Source organism: Carettochelys insculpta, chromosome 13 (assembly GCF_033958435.1).
Source record: "Carettochelys insculpta isolate YL-2023 chromosome 13, ASM3395843v1, whole genome shotgun sequence".
Taxonomy (NCBI): domain Eukaryota; kingdom Metazoa; phylum Chordata; order Testudines; family Carettochelyidae; genus Carettochelys; species Carettochelys insculpta.
The window spans coordinates 10,679,277-10,685,276 of record NC_134149.1 but is presented as its reverse complement, the minus strand read 5'-3'; the positions used below and the strand labels follow the sequence as shown (position 1 = coordinate 10,685,276).

The 6,000-nt window shown below is 40.1% G+C and overlaps 1 protein-coding gene across 2 annotated transcripts in view; it reads right to left on the bottom strand.

The window, feature by feature from the left end:
• Positions 1-785: 785 nt before the first annotated feature.
• Positions 786-6,000, bottom strand: part of AFF2 (ALF transcription elongation factor 2) — a 474,637-nt gene continuing 469,422 nt past the window's right edge. For both annotated transcript variants that reach the window (XR_012647252.1, XR_012647253.1), the window contains exon 22: positions 786-5,477. The gene's annotated coding sequence lies outside the window, so the exon portion shown is untranslated. The remainder of the gene's footprint in view (positions 5,478-6,000) is intronic.

Here is a 6,000-nt window from a genome sequence, read left to right as displayed (position 1 = left end):
AGGTCTGCCCGCTACTCTGAGTCCCAGCCCAGGAAGCCTCTGGCAGGCTTGTCCTTCCCTTCTCCTCTCTCTCTTTACTGCTTTATTGTCTGGGTCACTTCCCCTGTGATCCCTTTGTGGCTTTCTAACTTACATCAGGGCCAGCAGTCTAACAGGCATCAGGCTGGAGCCTTTCCCAGGGCCCCTTAGCCTGCCCAGTACAGCTCTGGGTAAGGTGCTAGCAGGTACTAGGCGCTTGTCCTGCACTTTCCCTGGCCAGGACCCCAACTGACCCAGCTCTGCTAATAAAGCAGCTCCTTATATGCAGGGCTGACCCAGTGAGCTGCCCTACAATTGGCTACTTCTAAGCCCTTTTCTAATTCGCTAGGGGTGTTATGCGGGCTCCCTGCCTAGCCTGCACTATCGCTTTCCTGCAGTAGGGGGACACGTGCCCTAGTACAATCACCATTACATTTGTGCTCGTTGTCAGCAAATTTTGAAACTCATTGCATTTCAGACTCTGGTTCTTAGTTTGGACTGGCGTAGACAGAACCCTTTCCTGCCATCCTCTGGATGTTCCCAGGGGAGAATGCGCCACGCAACTTACTTTGCCAGAAGTGGCCTCAGCAAAATTTAGTTCTATAACACTGAATCACTTTAGCTCTCGATGACTCAAATGAATTCTTTATACATTAAAAACCATGAAAACTCTTCTGAAAATGCTGACCAGAACTCATACGTATTGTATTCTGGGAGAGGAATGAGACAATAGCTTGATGCGCAATAATTTATAGCTCTAAAATGGGTTACGTTTTCATAAAAATTTTATTTTACTGTTTTTTAAATAATTCAATGCACTGGCAGTATAATTAACCCCTCTATGAGAGACACAAATGTACCAGTTCAACCAATATTATTTATATAGAGACATTGTGTTTAAAAACAACAAAAGTACATTTAAAATGTTTGTACATAAAGTATTACTGTTATTTAAGAAGGAACAAAATGTAAACAAAATGCATAATTGTGCAACACATTGGAAATACAAAGCAAAACAGGCAAGATACAATTTTATACATAAAAAGCAAAAGAAATCAAACCTTTATACAACATTTCAGTAATTGCTTGACATTTTAACAGTTACCTTGGTCTGTACAAAACAGCTTAACTTATACTTAAAACTTTACAAGAATAACATGCTTGTTGAGAACAAAGACACCTTGTGGAATTGCAGGGATGACGGATCTGATATTTGTACACGCACAAAACAGGCTAGTTCAATAGTAAATCAAAAGTAAGAATGCAAGCTAAAGGGGTATTTAGTATATTACAATCTAATGTCAATGGCTAATTGAGACAAACATCAAAGTAGAAGTTAAATCTAACTTTGGTAGGAAGATCAAGGCTGTGTCTACACTTGCATTCCTCTTTTGGAAGAGGCATGCAAATGAGGAAAATAAAAATGCAAATAAGGTGCAGATTTACATATCTGGCACCTCCTTTGCATATTCTTCTTTCGAAAGAAGCAAAGCAGTGTAGATGCAGAGCTTTCAGAAGTAAACACCATCTTCAGATGAACCCTTCTTCCTATTTTTTTTTAGAAGGAAGGTTACTTTCGAAAGAGACACATCTTCACGGCTTTTCTTCTTTTGGAAGACGCTCTTTCAAAAGAAGAATATGCAAACGAAGTACCAGATATGTAAATCTGTACTTCATTTGCTTTTTTGTTTTCCCTCATTTGCATGTCTCTTTCCAAAGAAGAATGCAAGTGTAGACACAGTCCAAGAGCTCTTCATGTATTAATGGCCAGTAACCAGAACAGAGGGTATATAAATGTTCCTGATATTTTGGTTACTTCTATACATATGAAAAAGAACCCACCCAAAACAAATAAAAACTGCAGCAAATACAAAACACATATTTGAGCTCTTTGCCACAATAGTCCAAGATGGAGGTGAGAGCACACATTTTCTAGACTAAGCCCAACATTAGCAGTTAAAAAACAAGATGCGTACAAAGAACAAACATCCCTTTAGTTTGGCATTATTACTTTTCCCATACGTTAATAATCATATTCTGTTTTTCAGCAACCCGAAAACAACCTAATCTGAACCATACCATTTTAAAAACAATGGGAATGGGATTGCTACAGCAAAAGCCAAAACCCAGCACAAAACTTGGTTCGTAGCTAGAACAAAAACAACCAGACTTTGAAACATTGTCAAACTTTGCGATGATATGTCTGAGGCCACGTGAACATTGATTTTTTTCCTTAAAAGAGTATTTAAAATTCAGTAGAAGATATGCAATCCAGAGATGTCACAAAAATACACGAAGGAGTAAAATGTACACTAGTCTGTGGAATTACTGGAACTGTCAGCTTGTATAAAACGAACATTGGGATTATGAGTGTCCTCATCAAATGACACATATGGCTAAAATTAAATTCCTGATTGCATCCAAGTAATTTACTGATGGGCTGATTCTGCCATCCTAATGCTGAGTGGTAACCTCTAGTTAGGTCCACTGATTTCACTGGAATTAATCATGGATTAAGCTTCTCAGCACAAGAAAGAATAGCAGAAGTGGGGCCAGAATATGTATTTGCAATGATTTCTAAACATACAAAAGTCATTTGGCATAGAAAATATACCTTCACTTTCTGTAATGTCTTTGAGTGGGATTAACTGATCCCATTTTTATACTGAGAGTTATTAAAGAGATATTTGATGAATTTGCTATTTTTCTTTGCTAGCTAATGCTGATGCCAGTAAATATTTGAACTGAAAGGTATTGAAATTGCAGCATGCCTTTTAGTTAAAAACAAAGCAATCTGCAGGACTAGACTGCAGGCAGAAATTCACCTTCAATTCATTTAACAGAAATTCTCTGATACCCCAGAAAAGTTTAAGCATTAAAAACCAGCTTGAATGTATCTTTGTAAAGCTGCAGTTAGCTCACACAGCACAGTCTGCAAAATTATACAGGCCCAGTTTGGCCTGTGTAAATCAACACTGACATCTTGGAGCTATATTATCAGATGACAGCTGGGGATGTGCAGAGAGAAAGTTTAAAGAATGTCAGCCAAAATGCATGGCAGTGCCACTGGGTTATGCCTAGTTCTGATGCTACTTCTTCCAGACTGTGTGGTCTAATTCAGCGGAGCAAAATACTTTAGATGTCATTGCTTTGTTGCATTGTTTTCTGATAGACTAAACAGGAATAGTTTCATTAGCATGGTAAATAAACAAGAAGTATGACGATAAAAGCTTTGGGAGTTCACCTGCACAGAGATATGTTGGTCCACAATAAAATAAAATAGCTTCGGGTTTATGAGTCAGAATCTCAGTCTGTGTATACTGGAAGCACTCCACTGAAGTTAACAGAGCTGCACCAACTTAACTGTGGAGCTTGTGGTCTGGCTTTTTCATGACAATAGAAAATGTTTGTTGTTGCCAGCTATTCAGTTCACTGAAAAATTCTGGATAAAGGCATCCTACCTGTAGGTCAAATCTCTGATGGGTTGACTCTCACTTACGTCCCACTGAAGTCAAAGTTATTTTACATAAGTAGGGTTTTAGTATATTCATGGACTGATAGCAGATCAAGCCTGCTTTCAGTTCCACCAGTGTAAATCCAGAGTAACCAAACTGAATTCAGTGAGTCAGATCCTAAGGTAGAGGGAAAATTGGTGTCACCCTGTTGAAATAACAGTTTTAGCCTCGCTGGGGATCTGCTACAATGAGTCTAATGCTGATCTCAACCAATCCATTCTTAAGCATAACAAAATCAGAGTCCGCCCAACCAATTCTGCTGAAAACCTCTGAGTTTCTCTACATCTCTACCGGTGTTGTCAGAGCACCTTTTGGTCTCCACTCTGCAATGTGGGATTTAGTCCTAAATTATTAGTAACATTGCCCTCAGGATTTTTTATGATACAACTCATTTCTGAACCTGGTTCCCTTCAGATCGATACTGGTCTAAATCTGGAGTATCTCCATTTAGATCAATAAAGTTACACCCTACTGAGTGTAGAATCAAGCCTAATATGAAGAGCGGAAGGAATTTGTGTATACTAGTATTCAGGTCACAGAGAAGTAGAATTAAAGACCCAAACTGGTTCACAGACAAATCTTGATTAGTGATTAATATAACTGAAATTACAAGGAAAAAGCGGGAGTAAGGCAAGCAGGATTCGGCTCAGGCTGTGGAGCTGTAAAGCTTCAGTGTAGATTTTCTGGCTCCATCTGGAGCTGGAGTTCTGGTACTGCACTAAACTACAATAAAATCAGGAAGACTTGCTAGCAATTCAAAGACCTTTTCAAACTCTGTAACAAGACCTCAATGGGTGGGATTTGGACAGCTAGACAATATGCAAACAGTATGTTTAATATGCAGTATTATGGCTGCACTGAGCCCTTTTTTTGCCTTACTCACAAGTTTCAGGCACTGGTCATTGCCCCTATTTGACTACTGTGGATGGCAAGATGGTCTGAGCAAGCATGGTGAATACTCCCTATGATATGCCGATGGATTATGAATATTAGACCTGATCTTGCACAATGAAAGTCAATGGGAGCTTTGTCATTGATTCCAATGAGTGTAGGGTCAAACCCAGGAAGATACTATTGCTTTCTACTATACTTCAGTTTGCTTGGACCAGGTCTGTCCAAAGAGTTCTCTGGGCCCAAGGCACCATGCTGACAGCAAGGCGCAGCCAGGGGGTGAGGCCCAAGATGGCACATTGACAGCAGGGCCTGGCCAGTGGATGGGGTCCAAAGCAGCACCATGACAGCCAGGCCTGGCTGGTGGCATTGGATGCTATAGTCAACTGGAGTGTGGAACCCTGAAAGCGTGACGCCCAAGGCAACTGCCTTGCTCACCTGGGGCCTGCTTGGGACAGGAAAACGATGCACATTCTCTGACTGAGAGTAAGGGTCCTTTTCTACAAAGGAACATATTAATGTCCCCAGTTCCATCTAAAAGTGATGCTTCCTCAAGAAAGCTCCATGCTCCCTTCCCTGTAAATGGACTTTTCTTATCATCTCCAAACATTTATTTAAGTCAGTATTTATTAAAGGTCCCATTGTTAATACCCACAAAAAAACATGACAAAATTATTTCATCTGAAGTAGCTAAAAGTTGTCCATAAAGTTTTTAGGGAGAAATATCATTCAATCTTGCAATTTACAAGCATCACAGAAATTAACTTGATCTAAAGCTTCAGATTTAGCATCTTATGTACTCTAGTAAGAGTTGGTTATTTTGTTTCATAAGAAGGAAAGTTCTTGACCTTGAATCTTTTCATAGACAACGGATCTCCCCTGTCTTTCCAATGAGATTGTCTATAAATCAGTCAATCAGCATTTTCACACTGAGCTCATTAGGTGCTCCTGAGTCCACAGGCCAGGCAACAAGAAGAAGAGGGCACAATTCAACGCTGAGAAACATGCTGGGAAGGCTGCCATGAAGTATTAGCGGCAAAATGAAAAGTGCAACTGGAAAAAAAAACAGGAAAACATGTATATTTTGTTTTAATAAGCAACTAAAAAAAGGGTGAATGGTGGGCCAATTCCTGCAATTTTCATTCGGGTTCAACCTTTCCCTACTTGCGAAGGACATTTGCTGAGTGAGAAATGCCCTAGAAAAAGCTTTATATCTCAGGACAGCAACTGGTGGGACATGGACCACCTACAGTTGCTCTTCTCAGCTTTCCCCTCAAGAACATCTACTCCTGTGGGCCACAGTTTCTTATCAAACATCATGTAGCTGGAGACACATACTGTTCTCAGAGTAGGCACCAGGACATACCTGCCATATGAGACCAATGAAGCTCACAACAAGGGGTGTATAGACCTTGCTCAAGCACTCAGGCCTGCTGCACTGTTTTGCACTGATGGATCACTGGTAGTTCAGACCTTTTTTTCCTTAGCATTTATATTCCCCACACCATAGAGCTACACATAGGCTACGTCTACACGTGCACCCAACATCGAAATAGCTTATTTCGATGTTGCGACA